Source organism: Triturus cristatus, chromosome 7 (genome assembly GCF_964204655.1).
Source record: "Triturus cristatus chromosome 7, aTriCri1.1, whole genome shotgun sequence".
Classification (NCBI taxonomy): domain Eukaryota; kingdom Metazoa; phylum Chordata; class Amphibia; order Caudata; family Salamandridae; genus Triturus; species Triturus cristatus.
The window spans coordinates 1,621,646,569-1,621,669,211 of NC_140590.1; the positions used below are offsets into that span (position 1 = coordinate 1,621,646,569).

Below are 22,643 nucleotides of genomic sequence, written 5' to 3' on the forward strand. Positions count from 1 at the left end.
GAAAGGCACTGTGAGGCCTGCACATCGTTCCGGTCGAAGAAAACCATCCGTGATAGTCGGGCTCGATGACACAAAGTCCAGCGGCAGCAGCTTGATTCCAGACATCTTCTGGGCAGGTTTGAACGTCCATCCAGAACTCCAACCTGCAGAAGAGGATATCTCCGTCTACAAAGCAGACTACTCCAAGGAAAAGGAGCAAACCGTCACCCCGGCTCAGCGGACAGTGAGTAATACCACCCAGCCTACCACCAAACCCAAAACTAAGGCTCTGGTAACACCTTCGCCCTCGGGCTCAGGTCAACACTGTGAACATATTTCAGATGCCCCGCCCTCAGGCCCGGCTAGGAAACCAAAACAAAAGCCTTCGGGCTCGAGTCGACCCCATTCCGGGACTGAACATACACCTTCGGCACCGAAACTTAAAACCAAACAAGTACCCCACACTTCATTGCCGGCACCGAAGACACCTTCAACGCCGAAAACCCCGACACCGAAGCTACCAAAGGACAAAGCTTCGGAGCCTAAACAGGACAAACCGAAAGCTTCAGAGTCGAAAAAATCTCGTATCCGAAAACTCCCTCACCAAAGATTTTGGAGTCCAAAACACCTACAAAACTGAACACTCTAACCAAGCTTCCGGCGCCAAAACACCACTCGAAGACCTTTCTTTTCTAGAATCTTCGGATCCAAAGCAAAAAACACTGCATATTGGCCCCGAAACTGGCAAACTTCTCCCCAAACCCCCTAAGAAACGGAAACTAGACCTTCCAGAGGATCCTCCCATACCTCTTAAACGCAAGGACATGGGTACTAACCCTTCTCCCCCTTATATACCTCCCTCTCCTCCTTCTTCTTATCCTTACTTATCTCACCAGCAAACTCACCACCACCTACACACTCACCTGTGCCACAGGATGCTGATGATGGGGATACACTAGGGGATGATGACAACCATAACATACCACAGGACCCAGACCCATGGGATGACTATGATCAAGATCCAGATCTACACAACAACCCTAATCTGTATTCCTCCAGGCCATCACCACCTGATAACATTAGTTTTGCACAACTTATTAATAGGGCTGCTCACTACCATGGGGTAAAACTACACACTGATCCCCTAGAAGAGGACTTCTTAGTGGAAACATTCGCACCCTCACAGAAATTCACCCACACCTTGCCTATGTTAAAAGGCATGTTAACCCCTTCGCTGCTAGGCCTACCCCCCGTGCTAAGCCTTTTTTGGGTATTTGGAGTAGTGCACGCTTAGGCCCCTGTAACGTTTTGACCACATAAGGTATCCACGCCAAGTTTGCGTCCTTTTCTTCCAACATCATGGGGATTCTAAAGGTACCCAGGGTTTGTGGATTCCCCTGGAGAGGTCCCAGAAATTCGCCAAAATACAGCTAAATTTTGTTTTTTTGGGGACAAATGGGAAACAAATGAAAGTGTCTGGTTTTTTCCCTGCAAATGGTATCAAATAAGGGTTTGTGGGGCTGAAATCACAATTTTCCCAGCTTTTAGGGAATGACAGACTTTTGTCAGAAAACCATTATTTTTTACACAATGTTGGCATTTTTCTGGGACATGGCCTATTTTTTGTGCTTTCAACCTCCTTCCAGTTAATGGTAGAAATGGGTATGAAAGCAATAATGGTTTCTGGAAAGCTATACTTTTTAGAAAAATAGACAAAATTCTGAATTCAGCAAGGAGTCATTTGTGTAGATCCATCAAGGTTTCTTTATAGAAACTAACAGTTAAATATAGGAAAAATTGCAAATTAGTTGAAAAAACCAGCTTTTTGTGTCAACGGTTTCACCTGTAACTTCTTCTAATTATGACAGCTATTTGAAAGCAATATACCGTTACATCCGCTGGACTTTACTGGTTGTGGGGATATATAGGACCTGTATGTTCACCAAGATCCCGACGAACCCAGAGTCAAAAACTGAGCAGCAATTTGCAATGGCTTTTTATTATCTACCGGGTATATAGCAATTATTGTGGGAAAATGTATACATGGAAAAATCGGTATGATAGACGCCTATGTATTTCTGAAATGGGAACAAAATATAGAGTTTAGAAACAGTAGATATTTGCACATTTCCGAACTTGGGAGTACTCATACTAGCATGAGATTTATCGGTCATTTTTCAAAATGACTTTTTTTACACAATGTCTTTCATTTGGAAGGCAGAAATTCATCGAAAGTCAGTAGGTAATACCAGTTGCTTTACAAATCTGAATTACCCTAAGTCTCCCGATAAAAATGGTACCTCACTTGTGTGGGTAGGCATAGTGCCCACGACAGGAAACGGCTCAAAACCCAACGTGAACACACCACATTTTCACAATGAAAAATTACCCTTTTTTTGCAAAGTGCCTAGCTGTAGTTTTTGAACCCTAGCTCTGTCGGTACCTAGGGAAACATAGCAAACCTATACATTTTTTGAAACTAGACACCCATGGGAATCCAGGATGGGGTGACTTGAGTGCCTCCCACCAGATTCTGTTACCCAGAATCCCTTGCAAACCTAATATTTTGTCCAAAAAAAACACATTTTCCTCACATTTCTGTGGTGGAAAGTTCTGGAATTAGCCTGGATCCCCTAATTTCCACCCACCCCGCGTTCCCCGAAGTCTTCCAAGAAAAATTGTACCTCACTTGCGTGGGTAGGCCTAGTGCCCGCGACAGGAAATGGCGCAAAATGCATCGTGGACACCCCCCAATTTCACATTGAAAAATTACCCTTTTTTGGCAAAGTGCCTAGCTGTAGTTTTTGAACCCTAGCTCTGCCGGCACCTAGGGAAACCTAGCAAACCTATACATTTTGGAAAAGTAGACACCCAGGGGAATCCAGGATTGGATGACTTGACTGCCTCTCACGAGGTTCTGTTGCCCAGAATCCCTTGCAAACCTAAAACATTGTCCAAATAACACATTTTCCCCACATTTCTGTGGTGGAAAGTTCTGGAATCTGCGTGGATCCACAAATTTCCTTCCACCCAGCGTTCCCCCAGGTCTCCCGATAAAAATGGCACCTCACTTGGGTGGGTGGGTCAAGGACCCGCGACAGGCAAGGGCCCAAAACCTATTGAGGCGACATCAAAATTACCTATCACAAACCAACCTGGTTTTGCAAGGGGTGGGGGGCATGAGTTTTTGGCCCTGGGGTTGGTGGCCATCTAGGGAAACCTACCAAACCTACACATTTCTGAAAACTAGACACCCGGCGGAGTCAAGCAAGATATGGCTTGCGTGGGTCCCCCAACATTCTCCTACCAAGAATCCCCTGCAAACCTCAAATTTTGCTGAAAAAAACTCATTTTCCCCACATTTCTGTGGTGGAAAGTTCTGGAATCTGCGTGGATCCACAAATTTCCTCCCACCCAGCGCTCCCCTGATAAAAATGGTACCTCACTTGTGTGGGTAGGCATAGTCGCTGCAACAGGAAATGGGCCAAATCATACTGTGGAGACTTCAAAATTACTTATAAGAAAACTACCTGGTTTTAGGGGGGGAGGGGCACCTGAGATTTTGGCCCCTGGATTGGCGGTCATCTTGAGAAAGTACCAAACCCAAACATTTCTGAAAACTAGACACCCGGGGGAGTCCAATGAGGTATGGCTTGCGTGGATCCCCCAATGTTTTCCTAACCAGAATGCCATGCAAACCTCAAATTTAGCTGAAAAAAACAAATTTACCACATATTTTTGTGTGGAATCACTGTTCCGGTACAAATGTCCGAGGGTGAGCGATGGTTCAGTAAATATAGTTATATTAACCAGAGATTTCACAAAAAGAAATGCACTGTTAATAATTGAAAGTGCGAGAAACTGAACCATTGACTCACAGCTCCAGAGCTGTAAAGCCCCAACAAGGCACCAACCTCTTTACGGGACATTCAAACACCTTTCATACGTGTGACACATACAAAACCATTCACACCGCCAGCCGTGGGCCCAGCACATTACAACACTCACACCAGCAGACAGCGCCATTCAAGGGCCCATCCCTTTCACACGCCCACATTCCTGACACAGCAACCACACCAGCTCACGGATTGCGTGGAGTGGCGCTTGGCTAGCAGTGTGTCACTACTCACACACCGCCAGCCAAGCGCCAGTCCACGTACACTGCCAGCCGAGCGCCCGTCCAAGCACACTGCCAGCCAAGCGCCAGTCCACGCCCACCGCCAGCCAAGCGCCAGTCCACGCCCACCGCCAGCCAAGCGCCAGTCCACGCACACCGCCAACCAAGCGCCAGTCCACTCACCGCCAGCCAAGCACCAGTCCACACACACCGCCAGCCAAGCGCCAGTCCACGCACACCACCATCCAACCGCCAGTCCACACACACCACCAGCCAACCACCAGTCCACGCACACCCTCATAAATGTTTTTTAAACAAGAAAGAAAACACAAACCAAGTGCAACTAGATACCAAACTATAACTACAAAAACAGCAGTAACTAAAGACATCATTTTATTGCCAAATGTGAAACTGAACAACTATATCAAACCATACATACCAGGCAGTACACTATTAGACTCACGGTTGCTCCCAAAAACTCTTTTTAGTGTGATACAGTCTGAAACATGAGGGCACACACAGCCCAGGATTAGAAGGACAATTGGCACAGTGCATTCGACTCTCCTTCCGCACACCTCTTCGCAAGCAGACTCTACATATCTTACAGGGTTTGTGTTTTTTTGGGCGTGGGAGGAATTAAATCAGGAAAGTGGCGATCTTTCAATCTAGCCACATCCTCCACCACTCCAACTCTAGGTACACTTGCCTGTTGCACAACAAGGCTTCCTATCACAGACTGCTGAAACTGAACAAAAGTCAACTTTGACTCGGGAGAACACTCCTTGTACACAACAAAAGCATTGAAAGTTGCTAAATTGAAGAGATGGATGGCCAACTTTTTGTACCAAATGTACGCCTTACGAATAGCAGTGTAAGGTTCCAACCTCTGATCTATTCTATCAACACCACCCATGTGCTTATTGTAGTCTAAAATGCACACAGGTTTGCGTACTTCAGCAAACTGACCCCAAACAGCCACAGGTGCAGTACTCTCATCATGGATGGTAGTCAGCATGTACAGATCCCTCCTGTCTACAAATTTCACAGCTAGTAGTTCATCACTACGCAAGGAACTGCACTGTCCCTTCTGAAGTTTTTTGGAAACAAGCTCTTTTGGATAACCTTTACAGTTAGAGCGGATTGTGCCACAAGCAAAAGTGTCCACTTTGAACAATTCCTTAAACAATTGCAAAGCAGTGTAGAAGTTATCAAGGTACAAATGGTGGCCTCTGTTAAACAGTCCTCTAGCAAGATCCCACACCATTTTCTATGAAACTGCAAAAGTGGACAGACAACCAGGGGGGTCAATAGTGGAATCCCTACCAGTGTACACACGGAAATTAAAAACATATCCTGTCCTACTCTCAGACAACATATACAGCTTAATTCCATAATGTGCCCTCTTGCTAGGGATGTACTCCCTAAAAAACAAACTGCCCTTGAACAGGACCAAAGACTCATCAATAGATATTTCTTTCCCTGGAGTATAGAGCTCTGAAAATCGATCTGCACAGTGATCAAGAACAGGCCGAATCTTATAAAGACGGTCACAGTCAAGGTGATCTTGTGGCAACGCCAAAGTATTATCAACAAAATCGCAGGAAATATGGCCGTTGCCATCAAGGGACTGGTAGACCAATATGAAGCCATTGACGGCTTCCTTATCAAGCCCATGAAAAAGTCAAACCCAAAAACTTCATCTCATCCAGATTTGTGGGAGTCCACCGGATAGCTCTAGAGTGGGGCTTAAGTGTGGCACTGTGGTCCCTCAAAAACTGTTCAGCATACAAATTAGTCTGCTCAACAATCTCAGCCAAAAATACATCATCCATAAACAACTGAAAGAACTGTATAGGCAAAAGAAATTTGCAATCCACTCTACACCCTGCATCTACACTAAAGGCAGGCAACGCCGGCTGCACCATGTTTGGCTCAACCAAGAGTCCAGCACTTCGAGTAGGAAACCTTGCAGCCAAATTACAATCACATATGCAAATAATGCACACACTATCCACCAGCCAAGCAAAGGTGGTAGGTGGGCCTAAAAGAATAAGGCCGATCTGCCCCCACAGGGAGCAGAAACAGCCAAAAAATTCACCCTCATATAGGGGGGAACGACCCTTGCCCAATGGGTCACTCCCCAACACCAACATTTAAAAAGCCCTGGTGTCTACTTGCTTCTGACCTCCTAGGGGACAGATGGGCCTGAAAACATATGGCTTATCTGCCCCTAAATGGGCAGAAACGACCACAATAAATACCCGATAAAGGGGAGCGACACCACAAAAACAATCCCTGGTGGCCTAGTGGGCATACCATAAAATTAATTGTTTATTTGGGTCGATCTGCCCTTCCAAGGGGTCAGAGACGGCCCAAATAAATGCTCCCCAAAGCGGAGCGGCCCTTGCCGAAGGGGCCGCTCTCCCAAAACATATTGCTCCCCCAAGGGGAGCACCCTTGCCCAAGGAGCCGCTCCCCAACAACACTAAAACAATCCCTGGTGTCTAACGGCTTCTGCCCCCCTTCAAGCCCAAGGGGCCGCTCCTCGACACAATTGGGCTTTAAAAAAACAAGCAAAAAGACATCGGAGGAAAGGAAAACCCTTTCCTTTCCTCCGATGCCTTTTTAAAACAAGCCTTTGCAATGCAATGGGTCTCACGTTCACGCGAGTTTGAGCAATTGGCATTGTAAATGACAATGCCTTTTATTTATGTTTTGGGTTTCAAAACATAAATGAAAGGCATTGCCATTTACTAATAGACTAAACTCTTGCGAATGCGAGACCTATTGCATTGAAATAAAGGGCCTTTCTGACCACTTGCTAGATTGTAAATATCAGAGGAAGAGACCGGCCTGCGACGTCTTCAAAGCAGTGATAAATAGTGCAGTGAAGAATATGTGTTAGTGTTGTAAACTACACAGACACAAAGTGTGAAGGGAGATTTACATATGATCTAAGCTATAAACACTAACAAAGCACTCCAACACCGTTCAGACTGTGATAAACTGTCGTGGCTCAGAAGGAAGAGTGAGAGGTAGTTCCTGCCCTCTCTGTGATTTGAGTGTGCAGTGTGGTAATGCGTAATGTCATTGCTATCTTTGGCCTAATAAAAAACACTGCAGCTGTAGAGGGCCCTGGCTTCACCTCCTGGTGCAGGGGGCGGGCTGTGCTTTATGGCAGGCATGGAGGGAGGAAGGGAAGGAGGGAGGGATGGTCTCTGCTGCAGCTCTGGCCTCGTACATTGCCGCTGCTATTACTGAGCGAGAGACGCTGACGTGGGGTTACTGGTGGTGGTGGTGGTGGTGGTGGTATTGGTGGTTATTATTGGTGGAGGTGATGGTGTTGGTGGTGGTATTGGTGGTGGTGTTAATAACTGTTTTAAAGAAGGCAACAGAGACCTCTGTTCCTGACACACAGCGCACTGCGAGAGAGTCCCCAAGGTTTATGTTTTTAACGTGAACAAATAAATCATTTATCTCAAATGATCAAAAAACTTTATACACAAATGTGATTGCAAAAAAATATTCATTTGTTGTTTTTAAAAAAAAATCTGAAAACATAGATGTGCCACCTAAAAAATAATTCATGCATTGAATGTGCGAATTTCCCTATACGTGCATTACAGTGGTCTCTGAGAAAAGTAATGACCCCCCCGAGGTGCTGGTCGCGTGAGGTGCTAAACGCGAGGAGCACAATTTGGGCCCGTCAGGCAGCCGGTCTCGGTATGGTAAAAGATATGCACGTAATAAGTAAAAAATGCAAGTGTAACCTAAGGTCGTGCTTGAATATTCACCTCCGGGCTTCTAAAGGTGAGTATGAAAGGCGTGTCTGTGCAGAAATGAAAAGCGTACACTTAAACTATGTCCAAGCTTTGTATCTGCCTCTAACGTACCCATTCATAAAAGTGAAAATCTTACCTATCGCGACAAACAAGCTGATCTTAGTCTGAAAGAGTATTGATTATTAATCCTCCAGAATTCTCTGGTCTATAAGAACAAGTGTGCATTGTGGGCCCATAGTCAACCGCCTAGTAATAAGTCTTACCTTAGAAGTTTGAAAGTTTACATATGATATCTGGAATAAAAAGACCTCCGGTTCGACTCCCGTTTGTAACATAAACTTCCCGTTACTGTGCCGATGTAAGTGGACAGACTCACCCGTGTCTGCGTGAGACGTCAACCCTTACTGTCAACCCTTACAGTCTGACTTCATGAGAACTTGAGTCTTACCTACACGTCATTGACTTTTAAAGGTATACCCTCTGCGCTAATCTGAGTTCAAGTTGCGCCGTAATCACGTTATGTGTAACTCTGCGTCTTAGTTCTTGAGAGCTATGCCCTCAGTGCTACCTGAGTTCAAAGGGAATCACGGCCCGCAGAGCCCGGCTCAGGCGGAAGTGGTGTCATGCCAAGCGGCATGGTGGGAGAGATAGTATTTTGGTCTCTCTTTGCCCAAGCTAGTGCATGGTTTGTAGTCTGTCCGTGCATCCTCGCCGGCCGCTGACATGACGGGAATGGAGCTGCAGTCTGACCAGGGCTACCACGTGGACGGGCGGAAGCTGGGCAAGATCCAGGCTCGCATGGGGGTCTTCGCGCAGGCCGACGGATCCGCCTACATCGAGCAGGGCAACACCAAGGCGCTGGCCGTGGTGTACGGGCCGCATGAGGTGAGCCTTGTAGTTTTATTTATTGCGAACTGGACCCGCAGGTATTGGAGCACTTTACATGGGCACCATTTTCATTACACAAGGACACATACATTTTTGGTTGGCGAGGGAAGATTAAGTGGGGTTCTGTTGTCTGGAACTTAAGCGCCATCATCCACAAGTTCCTTGACCAACATCTCCCCGACGGGGGGAATGGAAAGTGAAAGTGCATGAGGCTGCTGAGGACGGAAGGGGGACAGGAGATGTGCACGCCGCGTGGCTGTACACATCATTGCAAGCGCGTCTCCACAAGCGCGTCCACAGACTACATTCGGCAAAAGCCCTGCGCGTGCCCATCTCCTGTCCCACTTCCGAGGCAAGTCAGCAACAATAGATCTCGCTGGCGACAGCGCTTCGCACTGCGTTCGCCAGGCGATACCTAAATACCCTCCACGGCGAGAAACTCACCTCTTAGTTTCCCGACGCGCTGGAAGCAAATGGCTTCCAATGCGTTGGGAAACAAAGGGAATCCCTCAATGACATCAGCGCGCCTCGTGCACTGACGTCCTTGATGACGGGGGCAGGGGAAGGGCTTCCCCTGCCTTCCTTGGTGCAAGATCGGTGTCCCACGGGGGGAGCATGAAAGTGAAAAAATATTCATGAACGGGACCTTGCAGGTAGACTGAGGTTGATCACTTGTTTTACAAATGAACAGAATTTTTTCTCTAGAGCAGTGGTCTTCAAACGTTTTAATACCACCCCCCAGCCCGTGGGGACAAAAAAAAGTCATCAGGCCACCTCAGAAGTTTTCACAATTATTTTAATAAATTGACAATGTTTAAATATGTCTGTGCATATTTAAACATTGCAGTTATGTTCTGTTAGTGTTTTAAAATGCAATCAAATACATGATTGCCAAACATACTATTCTGGTTAGGCAGGCCTTACTAACACATACACGTATCCACATTGTGACTATTGGTAGTGGGGGTGGGAGTTTTGAAGAATATTTGGAATCCCTTCCCTTTTGACACCTTCTCCTAGCTAGGATATAAATAGCAAAAGATTATAGTGATGGCCCATTACAGAGCGGCTTGGTGCCGCTCATTTTTTCAGCTTAAATCAAAAGACTGTTATCACAATGCTTCTGTCATTTCCATTTTCTGACTCAGCGGACTACTTGGCCCTGTAGCAGTTTACTGGGATGGATAACTTCTGTATAGGTAGAAATGCACTTATCCAGCATTGGGCTATCTTCATAGATTCACATGCTTAGAATCATCCCTGCCGTCGAGGTGGAAGACTCGCGGTACAATAAAACATATACATAATAGTCATAAAAACATTATACAATAGGCTACTATGGACAACAAGGTTGCTACATTAGCCTATCTTAGTCCTTTTGTAAAAAGAACCAAATTTGGAACCCAGCCAATCGGGCCGCAGCACCCTCTTAGAACCCTCCACAGAGAGGCAAACCCTCAGATTGTCTACCGCACGTCGTGTAACAGGGAGTCTCCCTGAGCTCTGCTCAGTTTTTCTTCATCTTTAGCTGATTATTGTGAGTAGATATGTCTGATTCATCAAAGAAAAGCTTGTTTTTGCCTTGTTCATCATGTGGGAAGAAGAGACTACATTTTGAGGATCCCCACAAGGAATGTATTTTTCTTTACCCAGCACACAAGGTTAAAGACTGCAGGATTTGTAGAACCTTCCCTGCCAAGACTTTGAAAAACAGAGAGGGAAGATTGCTGGTTTGGTTGGAGAAGTTGAAGGCTACATCTGATGTTTTTTCAGGAGATGATGGCAGTGTGAGTGCTTAGGCGTCCACCCCTCTGGCCAAAAAGAGGGATAGATCTGGTGATCCCCCCCTGAGTGACTCTAAAAAAGAGAAGCTTTCATTCTCTTCTGAGGTGAAATCTGCTGAAAAGATGAAGATTTCAGTGAAAACTGCCTCAAAATAGCAGAAATCACTTTCTGAGATCCCGTCGACATCGAAAAAAGCATCGTCGACAATGAAATCTCCTCAGCTGTTGAGTGATTTCTCAACGTCGAAGAAGAAAATCCCGTCGCCGACGATCGCTTCATCGACGACAGTACTGTTGACGATTATATCATCGCCGTCGAGAGGACACATGCCGTCGATGCTTTCGACGATGTTACAACTCTCGTCGACGGTCGACGACGATGCTGCTTCCCCGTCGACGACGATTCAACACCCGTTGACGGGTCCGCCGTCGACTACAGCAGCAACTTCGACGACAACATCGTCAACGATGGCTTTTCCAACAACGTCGACGGTAGCTTCTGTTATGGCTATCTCTGCTGATACTGATTCACCGTCTGTGTATATCTCGTCGACGCTGAGGCGTAAAAGGCCTGCATCTTTACAGATTACGCCAGTTTTAACATCAAAATTGTTGTTGTTCTCATCTTCAAGAAACTATTACCAGGACGTTTCTCATATTTCACCCTTGCCTCCTAGTCACTATCTGGAGGAGTCAGATGACGATGGACTTTTTAGCCCAGCACGTAACCCTTCTCAACTCCGGATCAAGTATCAGGATGATGACGATGAGGAAGAGTACTATGAGCCTTGTGAGTCTCTGCGAGGTCCTCAAGAGGCTTCATTTCTGCAAGAGCCTATGGTGCAGATGCCTATAGCCTTGATGCAGGATCTGACTGCTATGTTGAGTGATTATCATACACGCTTTCCACCAACAGCGCCTGTTTCAACTCACCCACTACGCCTGCGGCTTTGCAGATTGCAAGTCCTGCTACCCCTTTCAATGTACCTCAGGAGGTTGTACCTGCGCAACATTTAGTCCAAGATTATGATGGCGATACTGTGGCTAAAGATGGGGAATTACTGAACTCACCCACGACTGTGGATGAATGGAATGAATATTTGATTCCTACGCCATCCTCACCAGTTCCTCAGGCAGTAGATTCCCCTCCTGAAGATATCAGAGGTTTTCACGCAATTATGGAAAGGGCAGCAACCAGGTTTCATCTTCCTGTATCTGTGAAGCAAACGGATTGTTTCCTTTGCGATTTTAAGGACCAAAGTAGGAAGTCTGTGCGTTCTATCCCTATAATCGATCATATCTGGGAAGAAGGGACTAAAATAATTGAAGCTCCATTTTCAGTGCCTGCGATTCTCCCTAGAATCGATAAAAAGTACAAAACACCGGATGATGCTCCTGTTTGCCTGTCTGGACATCCTAGACCAGATTCCGTTATTTCACAGGCGGCTCAGCGTAAGTCTCGGAATCCATCCATTCCTGTGACAGCACCACCTGATAAGGATGGGAGGCGCCTCGATAACATTGGTAAGTGTTTCACCACCATGGCGGGTGCTTCAGTTTGTGCTACTAACTCTTTGGCGATTCTAGGGAGATATGACCGCCAACTATGGTCAGACATTTCTCCATACCTTGATTTCCTACCTGATGACAAGAAGCAGGAGGCAAGGAAAATTCTTCTTGAAGGAGAAAGGGCTGCATCGGAAATTATTGATATTTCGATGAATTTAGCCTCCTTGGGCTTTCGTCAACTTGCCGGAGCAGCAGTCCTTAGACGTCATGGATGGTTGAAATCTACCACCTTTCGCCCTGAGGTCCAAACAAAGATTTTGGACCTGCCATTCGATGGGGATATGTTATTTGGAAAACACATAGATGAGGCTTTGCAAGAGATCAAAAAAGATACTGACACTGCCAGAGCCCTTGCCCCTTGCAATATAGGAAGACTCCTTTTCGGGGATCTAGGGGCAGAGGATCGTATTCCTTTCGTGATGGCTATCAAAGATTCCAAAACCAAGGCATTCAGGGAAGATATAATTATCAACAGCAGCAGTCCTACAGAATCCCTCCAACTGCCGCTTATAGACAGCAGAATAGAAGACGTCAACCTCAAGGCAGGGATTCTGCTAGAAAACAGTGACGACTTCTTAGCAACTGCAGCAGATCTGCCACACCTTATTTACAGGATTCCGAATGTATCCCGACATCTCAACAATTGGAAAAGACTAACCACAGACTAGTGGGTCCTGGATATTCTAAAATGTGGGCATACCCTGGAATTTGTCATTCCCCCCCTCCTCATCCACCTTTAAAGAAACATCCTCCACATCTTGCTCTTCTCAGGAAGGAAGCAAAAACCATGCTCTCGAAAGGAGCGATAGAGAGAGTGCCTCGCTCTCAAGTGGGGAAAGGGTTTTATTCCTGCTTTTTTCTAATGAAGAAAAAGTCAGGGGAATGGAGATCTATCCTGGATTTAAGAAAGCTGAACAAATATCTTCAGAAGAAATCCTTTCGCATGGTCACCTTGCAAGAAATCCTTCAGCTTCTGGACCATGCAGATTTCATGACAACATTGGATCTCCAGGAGGCATATTTCCACATCCCCATTCACCCCAAGCATCAGAAATTCCTTCGTTTTACTGTGGAAGGTGCCCATTTCCAATTCAAGTCCTTCCCTTCGGCCTGCGCTCAGCCCCGAGAGTTTTCACGAAATTCCTGGCTCCGGTGGCAGCTCACCTCAGACTTCAAGGCATACAATTATTCCCTTATCTGGATGATTGGCTAATAAAGGCTCCTTCCTTTCGGCAGGCTTCTCGAGCAACGTCCTCATGCCTACAGCTATTTCAATCCCTGAGGCTGTCCCTGAACATTCAAAAATCAGTTCTTTGCCCGTCTCAAAGAATTCAATTTCTAGGGGCAGTGTTGGATACTACCCGTGACAATGCATTCTTGTCCAAAGAAAGGCAATCACGTCTCATTTCTTTGGCATCAGAACTCCTAAAAAGAAGGTTCGCTTCTGTGAGACTCATCAAATCATTCCTGGGAATACTATCATCAGCAATTCTGTTAGTAACTCACACCCGTCTAAGAATGAGGCCGATTCAAGAGGAACTAGACAGTCAGAGGCTGCAGATCTCGGGGTCATTCGACGACCTAGTGGAAATTACTCCAGTTATGCGAGAAGCGCTTTCCTGGTAGCTGCGTTCGAACAATGTCTCAATCGGGCTCACTTTTCTACCTTCAGTACCGGACTTCATCCTCACTACAGATGCCTCCCTAGAAGGGTGGGGTGCACACCTTCAGGATCTTTGTATAAGAGGAAGGTGGTCCGCTGCGATGGCACGGATACATATCAATTTCCTAGAACTTCAAGCCACTTTCCTGGCGTTGCAGTCCTTTCTCCCAAGGCTTCAAGGGTCAACAGTTCTTATCAGAACCGACAACACCACTTGCATGCACTACTTAAACAAGCAAGGAGGTACCCGTTCTCACATTCTATCTTAAGAAGCTCAAAGCATTTGGGAATGGCTGCTTTCTCACAATATCACGATCAAAGTGGAGCATTTGCCGGGAGTTCACAACACTTTAGCGGACACTCTGAGCAGGACCTCGAAGTCCTGTCACGAATGGGAGTTGGATCAATCAGTCGTGGAACACATATTTCAGATGTGGGGCAAACCAAATCTGGATCTCTTTGTCTCCAAGAACAATCGGAAGTGGCCATTCTTTGCCAGTTGGGAACCGGAGAAGGGCTCGTGGGGCAACGCCTTCATGATGAGATGGACAGGGATCTTTGCGTACGCATTACCCCCCTTTCCGTTGATCCCAAGACTTCTACGCAAGCTCAAGATGGAACCATGTTGCATGATTCTCATTGCTCCGGGGTGGCCTCGTCAGCATTGGTTTACGGAGCTACTCCTACTGTCCAAACGCAGACCATACCGTCTTCCTGCAGTTCCGACCTTGTTTTCGATGAGCAAGGGCCAGATACTTCATCCAGTCCAATTGCATCTTCATGCATGGTTTCTGGATTCACAGAATTCAAGGAGCTAGATCTACCTCAAGATTGTAAAGATATTCTTGCTAGGACGAGAGCTCCTTCTACCTTAAAGATTTATGCTTTGAAATGGAAACCATTCTGTGCCTGGTGTGCTGACAGAGATTTACATCCTGTACGATGTTCTCCAGATAAAGTTCTGCCTCAACTCCTTTCATTATCTAAGTCTGGTCTTATGTTTACTTCTGTCAAGTTGCATTTAGGAGCCATCTCGACCTACAGACGTTCTGCAGGAGCTGTATCCCTTTGCTCTAATCGCTTGATCAAACAATTTCTAAAAGGGTTATTCCGAACTTTTCCACCCCTCAAAGCCCCTCCTCCAGAATGTAGGCTTAATCAGGTGTTACAACAACTCATGAAACATCCTTTTGAGCCTGTTCACAAGGCTGATCTCAAATACCTCTCCTGGAAGACTGCACTTTTAGTGGCTCTCACCTCTGCTAGGAGGGTCAGCGAGATCCAGGCTTTCACTATCAAACAACCTTATTTGAAATTCACCAATGATTATGTCCTCCTCAGAACTAATCCAACGTTAACTCTGAAGGTTTCCTCTACTTCCATCTTAATGACCTGGTTATACTGCGTTCTTTCTTTCCCAATCCTCCTTCCTCTGCTGAAAAGACTTTGCATACCTTGGATGTTAAAAGATGTCTGAAATTTTACATTTCACGTACTGTGTCCATCAGAAAGTCGGATCAATTGTTTATTTCTTATGGTGGTCAAAAGCCTGGAACAGCAGTTACGAAATCCACTATTGCAAGGTGGATTGCATCTACTATCCAATTCTGCCATGATAAAGCTGGACATACTTTTTTTGCAAAACCCAAGGCTCATTCCACAAGGGCAGTGTCCTAATCTACTGCTCTTTTTGCCGGAGTGTCTATAGAGAAGATTTGCCGTGCTGCAACCTGGAAAATGGTGCACACTTTTACACGGCATTACTGTCTGGATCTGGCGACAGAGGCTGAATCAGCTGTGGGTCAAGCAGTGTTGCGAAAACTTTTCAAATAAGGTAAACCTCTATAAGGAGGTGAATATTTCATTACATGTTCAGATATGCATGGAGTATTATTTATTCTGTTTCTTTCATACTCGCTACGTATGTATATTTATATATATATATATATATATATATATATATATATACTTCTCTACATATTTTGGGTTAGAATGTTGTATTGCATCGCTGTATTGGTGCAACAAGGTATCTATAGTTTTTTCTTATGATACCCACCATCCACTATACCCCAATACTGGATAAGAAAATGAGTTACTTACCTGTAACTTTAGTTATCCAGTATTGGTATCTTTCATAGATTCACATGCGACCCACCCTCCTCCCCGGAGAGGCTTACCTTATTACCTGTTCATATTATTGTCACTTGTGCTACAAAAATCTGAGGGTTTGCCTCTCTGTGGAGGGTTCTAAGAGGGTGCTGCGGCCTGATTGACTGGGTACCAAATTTGGTTCTTTTTACAAAAGGACTAAGATAGGCTAATGTAGTGACCTTGCTGTCCATAGTAGCCTATTGTATAATGTTTTTATGACTATTATGTATATGTTTTATTTTACCGCGAGACTCCCACCTCGTCGGCGGGGATGATTCTAAGCATGTGAATCTATGAAAGATACCAATACTGGATAACTAAAGTTACAGGTAAGTAACTTGTTTTCTTCTCCTCAGAACCATGTTTCCCCGAGGTTGTGTTGTTTAATGTGGTACTAAGAAAAGCAGCCAATGTCCTCGAACTTCCCTTGCCTACTGTCGAGAACAATGGGCAACATCTTGGTAAAAGTCTTTACTGACCAAGTTTTAGTAGCAAAGTGGAAGCCTACAACTGTTTCTATAGACTGATCGTGAAATGAATCTGGCCAGCACCAGGGCAACAGGTTTTTATTTTGTCTCACCTTTCCCAAGAAAGTTTAGTTTTCCAGGCCTTCTCGTGCACTAAGCAGACTCCAGAATCGGTTTTTCTGTAGCCCCCTCAGATTGGTAGCTGAAGCAAATGAAGGGCCTGAGTAATAAGGTCTTTTCAACATGCACCGCACCTTGTGCTCTCTATGTGCTGCCTGTTTCCTGGAAAGTTACTCCCAGCCTTGTGAGACATGGGTCGAATGGTGGTCACTAGCTTACCTGCTCATCTTCAGGGCCACTGTGCTGCAGGTGGGTTTTGATTGCCAGGATGCCTCTAGGCAGGTCATTTGAGCTAGGCTGATAGACATCTAGCCGCAGATTCCTTAACTTTTGAATTCTCCTCAGGTGCCAGTCTGGATCCAGAAATTTTTCAGTAGTACCTCTGCGCGCCAGGGGGACGGCGTTGTATTGCTCTGCGATGACTCCAGTCATGACGTCAGTGGAGCCATATAAGTCCCCTCAGACATGCAGACGTCAGTTTCTTCTTTTCCGCGCTGTAACGCGGATCCTGAGAAGAGGTCCTCGGGTCTTTTTTTCTTGACGTACTTAGACACCTGGTGTTGGTAGAGCAGTGTGCCCTTGTATAATATCGACAGTTTTCAAGCCTTGTGGGTCTTGTAGCCGACATATGTCGGTGACGGACCTGCATACAATTTGTATGTTGTGTTTAGGTGAGCACCACAACACAGAGGATTCTGGTTCCTGCCAGAAACTAAAACCAAATTTGTTGAAGGAGCTGTGTTTGAAGTTGATGGCAGCGCCTGTATTGTAGTCCTCGGAGGCTTCCCAGCCTCGGTATTTGCCGTCCTGGGAAGAGCATTTGCGGGGTTGATCTAGGAGCCAAAGCGGCTGGAGAACACCGTTCTCCAGAGAAGTTGAAAGGTAAGGGACGGTTGAAGTTATGGCATTCTCTGACTTCACCGCGTGGGGACTCGGTCTCCCATGGCTCCTCCCTCTTGACAGCTGAGGAAGCCATTCACAACTCCGCACCGTGTCTTATCGTGTTTCCAGGGCGTTGATGGCTCAGATGAGGGATTATGATGATTCCTTACACATTATCTTTGGGACTCCATCTCCCTCCAGAGTGCCTCTAGGCCCCAAGGAAGTGAGTGGGTTGCTGTTGGAGTATTTGTCCTCTGTGACATTTGGACCATCGGTGCCGGTCGACATAGGCTGATGTCGCTTTGGCGCAGGCTAACGGTCCTTTGGGATCATTGACCAACCGACTTCAACATTGACGTCGGTGGTGCCGATCGAAGGCGCCTCTCCTGCCTCAGTCGGCATTGTGATGGTGCGGCTTCAGTGTCATACGGCATCAGATGGGGAGTCGGCCAAGCAACCTGAGGGGATTGTACAGTTTATGGCCCCTTTTCAGGAAGAGGCGTTGGGAGGTTCACCAATGTCGACTGGGACAGGACTTCAGCCCAATTCTGACACCAATGCGTTTCAGGTGGAGAGCTGGTTTACAGCTCTTGGTGAAGCTAGTGGGGTGGATTCTTTGCCGCCTCTGGGTTCATTTCTCCCCCTAGTCTTGTCACCGAGGCTAGTTCCTCCTTTGCAGACAAGTCTAAAATTGAAGCCAGTTTCCTCAGCATGTCACTGTCCACAATGCAGAGGTCTACAGACCCTTTGTTCGAAATCGTTTGCCAGTGACAGGCAGGATAAGAGCCTGTTCTTCCGTATAGTGAGGCCCTCTTGGCATTTTGTTAGGTGCTTGGGCCAAGCCATAGTCGGGGGGGGGTCTCGGACCGTGATATTGCACGTAGGTATTTGTCTGCACCTAGGTACCCATTTTGTTTGCATAGACATCCTTCCACTCGTGGCCTAGTGACTCAGGCTGCAACGCCTTCTGAGCATGTAGATTCTACTCCTAAGACTCCGGTGGGTAAGGATTCTAGGGGTCGTGATGCTTGTAGTAAGCACATATTACCAGCTCAACATTGAGAGCGACCAACACGTCTTGTGAGCTGGGGCGTTTTTCCTATGCTTTATGGGATTCTTTACAGAACATGCTCCCATTTTTTCCTGATAACCTCCGTGCTGAGATAGGCAACTTGATTACAGATGGTCAGTAGGCGGCTAGGCTTACCATGAGGTGTGACATGGACAAAACTGATTTTGTGGGCCGGGCCATGGCATCGCCAGTGGCACTAAGGCATCTGGCTTGGTTGGCATCTTCAGGCTTTTCGGAAGTTGTCCAGTCGGCTTTGGCCGACATACCATTTGATGGTGCCCGGCTTTGGTGATCAGGCAGATGCGGCATTAAGATGCTTCCATGGGAGAAGGAGAACTGATGAGTCGTAGTCCTATAATTTCTGTCACTGTATTGCTTTGCTTGTCCCTAGGCCTGAGATGTATGCTTTTGTTGGTCAAGGAGTAGCCTTATTAGAATGTTGTATATGTCCAGTTTCCGTTTCAGTTCTACCACGTGTACTCCGTTGAGGAGCAGTGGTTATATCCTCTGTACCATTTTCTTTTTTGTTTGTGTATTGATTTAAATGACTGAAGGTGGTTCCCTTTGTTCCCTGGCCTCTGAGGATGAGCTTTCTACTCAAGAGGCTATCATTAAGAGAGGTGACTTCCTGTATGGAAGCGGATCTGTTGCATGCTTCTTCGAATCAGTTTAGTATGCAAGTTGCATGGCTTTCTTCAGTGTTCTTTTAGAGATGTATGTTTATGCCAGTTGTAGGCTGATGTATAGTGACTTTTTGGTTCTACTCTTGGAGTAATTGGTTGCTTCAGCAAGTTTAAGCGTTGCTCTGGCTCAGAGTATAGGCATGCATTATTTGAGTGCTATATGCTTGCAAGTTCTTCCTTTAGGGCAAAGGAACAGTGTTTAGTGAAGGCATATATTTTGCCTCAACTGCAGGCAATTCCTATCCCTGCTTCATATTGTGGTGCTGTGAATTGTCAGCCAAAGGTTGGTGATGCACCTGTTGGGCCAGCTTGTCCCAAGACCAATGCAAATTTGATGGCTTGTTTTCCTTGTCCTCCGACAATATGTTCTAGGATGTCAGACTGTTTTGGTCTCCGACGAAACAGCCAATCATCTATAAAAGTCTTGGGAGGCACTTTTATAATAGGAGGATTTTATTTACTTTATAGTATGAGGACAAGCTTTGTACGTTCATGCGGTATGGCAGTAGTTATTGGACAGTGAAATTCTGTGGATTTCCAGGCCAATCGGAGTTTCTGGTGACACATTTATGTTTGTATATTTATTTATGTCAATATATATATATATCTTTGTGGCAAGATGTTATACAATTGGCGTATTTGATGAATATGAATGCTCATTTTGTCCAAACGAAATATTTTATACAAAGGAGGTGTTTTTGTTAGTCTTTCCTTGTGGGAAATAGATTCCTAGAGTCCTTCTTTGGGATTTTATCAGGACAGTTCTTTCTCTGATTTTCTTTGTCATGAAGAATGCGGATTGCATGGCTTTTGGCATGCATTTGGTCCTTTATGATCATCAAATTTTCTTTCCCTTTTGGGGATAGGGGACAATGTCTGATAACTTTCATATGGTTGTTTAGGGGTTCCCCCACCCCATCTTTTATCCTGAAGGCCCGATTTTCTTTTCTTCTTTCTTTTCGTATCTGTAGGTTTATTGTTTATATGTTCTTTGACAGTGATTAGGGTTTTATTTAAGAGCTAAGCTCTTGTTCTGCTATTCCTACTACGTTCATTTGGTCGGTTGTTAGATATGACCGGCTGGTTCTTTTTGAGAACTTCAGAAGGATTAGTTTGCAGACCTTCCTCCAGGGGGATATAGCTATGGTATTTAATTCAAAAGTTAAGGAATCTGCGGCTAGATGTCTCTGTCAGATGTAAAAGTTACTTACCTTTTGTAACGTAATAAGAGACACAGTCTAGCCGCAGATTAATTTACTCTTTGCCTATCCTCCCCACTCTGCGAACAACCTATGAGGTAAGGGTTATACCCTTTATCAGTACTAGTTTTATATACCGGCGATCACTATCTCAACTTATGTTGGGACTGAACAGACCACTTGGCCTGGCCATATAGGTTTTGTCTAGATCATGGGTACTCACAAATATTTGCCATGGGGCCACAAAGTACAGTCTGTGGTGACCGAGGGCCGCCCTGATTCCAGTAGGGTGGCGGCATTGGGTCAGGGATTGTGTTAGGAGGTCTAAAAATGTTACATAAATGGACAAGCATTAATTTGCCAGTTAATCAATGCTTGCCCGTTTATTTAACAATTTGTTCTTAACATTAGTGCTCAGCAACTAAACAGCAGCTGGTACTGCTGTTCACTAGGGGGGCTGCATGTATAGGTCAAGAGGCCGCAAGAGGCCCCGAGCTGTACTTTGAGTATCACTGGTCTAGAGGTTGCCATGCCATCCACTTCTAAATGTGTGTGGTCGGTAGGGTGAGGGGTGTTTTCTCTTTCACACTGGATTAGCACCAGTAGGCAATATTGATTTATTTGTTCTTCCTTTGAAAGTGTTAGTTTGGGATTAACACACCATTTGTTGTTTCGTCTTTATTAATGTTTCAAAGAGTTTTGATCTTTTTGGCGCACTGTTTCCACAACCAATTGCTATAGTGGCTCTGCGTTCTGGTGCAGAAGGTTTCAGGAAATAAACTGACTTCTGCGCGCTGGAGGTGACTTATATGGCTCCACTGACGTCATGACCGGAGTCAACGTCCTCACAGAGCCGTACGACGCCGACCCCCGGCACGCAGAGATACTACTGAAACACTTCCAGATCCAGACTCGCACTTGGGCAGAATTCAAAAGTTAATGAATCTGTGGCTAGACTGTGTCTCTACCTGATATTACGTTACCAAAGGTAAGTAACTTTTACTTCTGTTCCCATGGCCAGGGTGTTTTCTGTAGCTCTGAGGAGACCTACATGATTACAGTCAACTGGCTTCTCCAGAGATAGTTCACCTTGAGAGACATGGCATTTGGAGGCTGGGGTTTTAGGGACAAAACTGATTCTGTTTTTGAACACTTAAAGGGAGGCAGAGTCACAGTTCGATCTGTTAGCATAAAATCTCAAGTAAAGAATTACTATTAATTTTGGGGAGTTTAATTTTCACCAGCATCAGCCCTTATAGCCTTCCCATAACAGAACCAGCTCTTGCGAAAATATAGGGGCAAGGGTAAGGGTCATCAGACCGAAGATCCCTCCACTTCCTCTTGTCACGCGCTACCCAGAATGCCAATTTAGTTTGTCCCCGCAGCAGCATGGGCAACCTGTGGGAGGACAGGTCTTCTTGTTTCAACATGCCTGTAAGGCTGTTACATTAGACCAATGCGTCATTCAAATTGTAGATAGGGGTATGCCATACTCTTCCACTAAAGCACCCCTATGCCGTACTCTTCCACTTAAGCACCCCCTCTGTCGCCCAACTCTCCTCCCCCACAGCAGTACCTTCAGTTGGAGGACCACCATCCGATCTAGCAGCAGGAAGTGGCAGCTCTTCATTAGAAACTTGTGGTAGAAATGGTGCCATTGCACAAAATTGAAGAGGGGTGCTACTCAGTACTAGTGGCTCCTAAGAACAGTGCTATTTCTCCAATCCTAGATCGTATCCTCGTGTACCTTGATCAACAGTCTAAGTTCAAGGCTCTGGTTCTTTTGGTGCTGGAAGCAGGAGACTGGATGGGTTACCTCTTCTTGCAAGGTATATATTTGCACATGCCTGTCCCGCAGTCGCACAAGAGGCATCTGCTTTTCATGATTCAGTTTGTTGACTACAGGTTTGTGCTCTTTCCCATTGGGTTTGACATCGGCTCTTTGAATAATCAAATCGGTTGTGGCAGTGATCGTGGCCCATCTCCGTAGATTTGGGGATGTATATTATCTTATCTGGATGACTGGCTGCTCAAAGCTGGTTTGTCGCAGAGTATTGCATCACCTGCGGGCAACAGCATTCCTGCTGTTCAGACTGGGCTATTGCATTAACATGCCCAAGTCTCAGTACCCCACTTTTGTCCTTCCCGTACACGTTTATTGTATGAACTAAAGGTGTTAACCTTTTCTGTATAGGGCAAGATATTATCCTTCCCACTTTTTACCCTCTACTGTATCAACACCAAAGAGTAGGCGAGACTACACTGGCTGGACACAGAAGGGAGTGCA

At 45.8% G+C, this 22,643-nt stretch overlaps 1 protein-coding gene across 1 annotated transcript in view; it reads left to right on the forward strand.

Annotated features, from left to right (window-relative positions):
* RAD21L1 (RAD21 cohesin complex component like 1) overlaps nt 1-22,643 on the forward strand; it is a 1,288,752-nt gene that overhangs the window by 740,111 nt on the left and 525,998 nt on the right. The gene's annotated exons all lie outside the window — the stretch shown is intronic.